We start from the raw sequence: 5487 nt of genomic DNA on the forward strand, positions 1-5487 counted from the left end.
GATGGAGTTAGTGGGACGCTATCAACTCTATCTAGCTGGACTGTGTTTCTGGGAAAATTGCTGTGTCCGTTTAAGCTGACAATAGAACCAGGAGCAGAGAACTGACATATCTTATTGTCAGTGGCACACTGTACCCATCAGGCAAAAATTCTCAATTAAAAGGCTGTGGGTGAGCTTTTTGGGTGTATTGGTTCTCCAAAATAAAAGCCCAGGTTGCTGGTGGAAAGCAGGAGAACATTTTTCTGGGGGTAAAAGCTAAAGCTATATTCAATGTTTAAAGCATTTCCTGGCCCCAAAAGTACGGTCCACTGATGGAGAATAAGCACATTAGACACTCCCTACCTCAGCCACAGCACCTGTTCTGGTCCTGAGCATTCGAGTGATGTGTGCGTGTCAAATGCAAGGGCACACGGTTATTATCAGACCGAGCTGCTAAGGAAAAGGATCTGTGTGGGGGGTACAGAGAAAGCAGTGGCCCTTGTTGATGTCAGTGCTGTTATTCCTTTCTTGTGAGTTATCTTCCTATCTCTTTTTTTTTCTGTGCAGCTTGCGTGGAAAGATTGGCCTTGTTCAGTCTACCATTTGAGAGAACCCTCCTGCTATGGAAAAAAATCCCAGGTTAGGCTGCTAGGAGAATTCTGCTTTGGAAAAATGGAAATTCGCCGGTACTTTGATGAGGTTGCCCTGGGATTAATCTCTCTCTTGCTAGGATTAGAATGTAAAACTAAGAAAAAAGGTCAAGTTGTTATCATTGGGAACTCTTCTTCCCTACTGGGTACTAGGGAAAGTGGGTTTCTTGGGGTACCATTGGAATAAGAATTTCTGGAGGTCCCCATGGGAGGATGAGATGTTGTAGAAAGTTTTATTTCTGTGGAATCCCATCTCTGTGTTTCCAAGGTCTCATTTCCCTTTGTCCCACCAAGAAAAAAGTCCCATTTTATTTTCAGTAGGGCTAAGATCAAAGCCAGTGTCCACAGTTTCTGCTCCATGTTCGGAGCAAAGGTCCAGTCCAGCATCATTAGCTTGTGTTCCCCACTGCAGTCCATCAGTCTATTGCATGTGGGGTCTACAGAGCCACATGACTATGGAGAGGACAAGGGCAGGAGAAAAAGAAGCAGGAACAAGAGACCCCCATGAGCCAAGAGCCAAGAGAGCCAAGAGAAGGAGCTCCTTTATCTAGGGCCGTGGTCGGCAAACTGCGGCTCGCGAGCCACATGCGGCTCTTTGGCCCCTTGAGTGTGGCTCTTCCTAAGCTTTAGGAGTACCCTAATTAAGTTAATAACAATGCACCTACCTATATAGTTTAAATTTAAAACATTTGGCTCTCAAAAGAAATTTCAATCGTTGTACTGTTGATATTTGGCTCTGTTGACTAATGAGTTTGCCTAGACTCTAGGGGATTATGTATTCCCATATTTTTGCCGGGGTCCAACCCCAGCAGGTCCAGGGGTCCCCAGAGGCATAGACGGAGTCGACGAAGAAGGAAGGACACGGAGACAGCGTTCAGTTGATCAGCAGCCTAGCCAGGATCTCCAGCCAAGTTCTGGTCTGGATCTCCAGCGAAGTTCTGCTTAGGATCTCCAGCCAGGTTCTGTGGCCAGTTGTCTTGCTAGGTTCTCCAGCCAGGTTCTCCAGGTTCTCCAGCCAGGTTCTGTGTCCATGTTCTCTTGCTAGGTTCTCCAGGCAGGTTCAGTGGCCATGTTCCCTCTCTAGGTTCTCTCTCCAGCCAGGTTCTGTATCCATGTTCTCCAGCCAGGTTCAGTCACCAGGTTCTACTTAGGTTCTCTTGCCAATTTCTGTAGTCAGGTTCAGCCCAGGATCTTTTGCCATGTTCTCTCAATCTAAGTTCTGTGTTCTAAGTTCTGTGTCTTGCTGTCTTGTTACATCTGTATTTATACCAGTTGATTCAATCCTATCAATCTCTATTACAAAGGTTAGGGCGTTTCTTATCTCCATTCCAGGGAGTAAAGATTATGTAGCTTAAGCATGATTGTTCATAGTTAAAGTGATTAATTACCTGCCTGGCACTTAGTTGAGGGGTTTTATTCCCTCCCTAACTTCAGGGGAAAATCCCTACCTGGGGAAACAACCTTTCTCAGAGAGGAGACCTTGGTTAAAACACATAGTGCCAAGGTGAGCAAACATATTAAGAACAGTATGCCATATATGCCAGGTCCTTTGAAACAGCAAGGATGGACCGGCTCCCGGCATATTTTCATGGGCATGCAGTGGCCCTGCCACTCTGGCCAGTGGCCTCTATTCCCTGGTTTTACTGACAGGCAAGTACCTTCCCTATGTCACCCCAACTCACTGCACTCACTGCACATACACCCATCTTTCCCTTTATCCAGACCTTTCCCCCAGTAATCTGCAGGGAATGGACAGGTGGTTCCCTGGGGAGTGTGATATTGCAGCTTCCTAGTGAAGCTGCCCAAATGACATGCCTATAGTATCTGGCCTTCTCTTTGCTCATTTTCTATTTTATATACCTAGTTAATTTCAATGGTATCAAAGTTAGGGGCAAATAAAGACTTTATTTCCTTTATCTCTTTCAGCCCCATGTGCTAAGGTCAGAGTTTGAGACAAGTCCTCTAGTGTTAAAGAGAGTGTATATTTAATTGGAAGTGTCCCGTCTGTATATCTCCCTTTGAATGTGTGACAGTTTTACTACCTGGAAAAGAACACATGATCTCAGAATTCTAGTCACCTCTGCCATTTTCCACCAATGACATAGGAATAGCAATGATGACTGTTAAACTGCTTATGTATGGAGAGGGCTGAGTAGCTGGTGCTGTCGTATGAAAAGTGTTGAGCTCGATGCTGACCATCTGGGAGGAAGGTGTGGTGTGTATTAAAGACAGGTTTTCCTTGGAAATCAGGAACTCAATATGAGAAGAGGACTAGTTTAAGACATAGCCATTTAGAGGTTAATTTTAAAAAGCCTTAGAAGTCTCTAGGGAAAATCAATGGGGAATTAATTTTATGTCCTTTGGAAATAATTGATTTTCAGTAGGCCACAGCATTGATACTTGTTAAAACTGCATGGTTGGAGGTCTCTTTTCATGGGTGGCATTCGTTGTTAGACCCTGGTAGAAGCAAAGCAGCGAAGTCAAATTAGGATCAGTTGCATTGATGGAAGAAGAATCAAGGCCAGAGGCCATAGTGTCAGTCGAGTAGAAAAACAAAATCTGCAACAAGTTTAATTAAAATAATAAAATCGATTATCCATTTCAAAATATACAGCAGCACCTAAATGGTCTTCTGGGATGGATATAGAAACTTTACTGTGGGCCCTCTGGAATCAGTGAGCTGAAGCACACAATGAGGGCCCTTCTCGCTCACACATTATCACAGAGGGGAGCCAACTCAGGCTAGAACATAGAAGATACTGGGAGGGGGCAAGAGGATTTGTTGAGCTAATGATAAAAGCAAAGAAGAAGCTAAGAATGGCTGTAGGCTAACGACTTTGTGATTAAAAACCGAGCCATTGATTTCCTCAGTGGCTCTAATCACTTGGGAAAGTATTGCTTACACACACAGGCTCAAAATGAGCAGTAGTTTACATATGGGTTGGAAATGGAAAGTTAAGCAGGTAAATTCCATGAATAAAAACAATCTATTTATTATAAAGTCATGTATAAGTACTATCGTTGGACTAATCTTTATTCAATTGAAATAATTTGAGATAATGAACAGAAGACGTTTAACATCATATGCTTAATGTAAGTGAATATTTAGAGCACAATTGCTAAGTTTAATATTTTACATGCAATTAGAAGTTGGAGAATGGTTCTTTCGACCTTGTGGTTTTGAGTTTAAGAACAAAGGGCACATGATCCTACTAACTCAAAACCACAGGAGGTGAAGAGAAATTATCAATTGACTGAGGAGAAATGAGAGCCATAAAACAAAGCGGGGCTGTCAGAAGGTCCCACAGTCAGTTTCCAGGTGTGCCTCTTGCTATGTGTTTGACCTGAACTCAGTTGCTTAAAGTTTTTAAGCTTATACTTTTCTCCTCTAATTGGGGATGATTATAATTATTTCTATTTCATAGGGTTGTTGTGAAGACTACATGAGGTAATGTATAAAGAATGCTCAGCACAGAACCTGGTACATAATAAGTGCTTCTTAAATGTCAGCTGCTGTGGCAAAGGCTGCCAGTTGCCTAGCCAACACATATATTCTCTCTTTTTTTGTATTAACAAATCACAGTATTTTGGGGAGTTGATTATGCCCACTAAAAACTGTGTTTTCCAATCTATTCTACAAATAAAAGTGACCACATAAAACAGATGACCAAGGAGGTGCCATGAAATTTGTGAGTGTGGCATCAAGGAAACAATTTTGTTTGTATCCTTTCTTCCTACCTGGAATTGTAACCAAGAATTAACCTGGAAGATGAAAGTCATGTGCTAAATATGATGCACAAATATTGAAAACTTTTAGGCCCCTGATGACAGCATGTAGCTACCAAAAACAATTCTTGGTTGCCCACCGATGATAGTTAATTTTATGTGTCAAATTGGCTAGTCTATAGTACCTAGATATTTGGTCAAATATTATCCTAGATGTTTCTGTGAAGATATTTTAGGATGAGATTAACACTTAAGTCAGTAGACTTTGAATAAAGCAGATTGTCCTTCATAATGTGGGTAGGCCTTACCAAATTAAATTAAATCCTTACTAGAAAAAGAGCTCCCCAAAGAAGAGGGAATTCTGCCAGTAGACTGCCTTCAGACTCCAATCCCATCTCTTCTCTTCCCTGGACTTAAGCCTGCTGGCCTATACAAACTCATCTCAATTATTTAAAACTAGAGGCCTGGTGCACTAATTTGTGCCTAGGTGGGCTACCTCAGCCTGGCTGGTGATCAGGCCAATCAGAACTGGCTGGCCAAGGGTTCAGGGGTGGGGAGGTAGGGGGAGGACCATGGGAAATTGGCTATGGGAGCACACTAACCACCAGGGGGCAGCTCCTGCATTGAGCATCTGGCCCCTGGTGGTAAGTGCTCATCATAGCGACCAGTCATTTGGTCTTTCTGTCGCTTAGGCTCACACACACACACACACACACACACACAGAGAGAGAGAGAGAGAGAGAGAGAGAGAGAGAGAGAGAGAGAGAGAGACTATTGGTCCTGTTTCTCTGGAAAAGCCTGACTAATACACTCATTAAATACAATTAAATCCTATTTTATTTAAAAACAAATGTTCCAGGTTTCTGCTAGTCACTGTTGAGCACATTTTTTGCTCTATGTTAAGCATTTTTATTAATTGTGATAGTGCAATTATGATCATCATTCTGTGTCAAAAAGCACAGTTTATTTTCATGTTTAAATTCTGCTTGGGAAAAATTTGTCTTCAAACTTCAAATTGGCCACAGAAGAAGGAGGAATAAATAATAAAACAGAGCAAAAGGAATTGAAAGCCATTGAATTTCCAAAAAGCAGCCATAACCACTGAATTATTTACTTATGTCCACTATTGTTC

Source organism: Myotis myotis, unplaced genomic scaffold, assembly GCF_014108235.1.
Source record: "Myotis myotis isolate mMyoMyo1 unplaced genomic scaffold, mMyoMyo1.p scaffold_m19_p_3, whole genome shotgun sequence".
NCBI lineage: Eukaryota > Metazoa > Chordata > Mammalia > Chiroptera > Vespertilionidae > Myotis > Myotis myotis.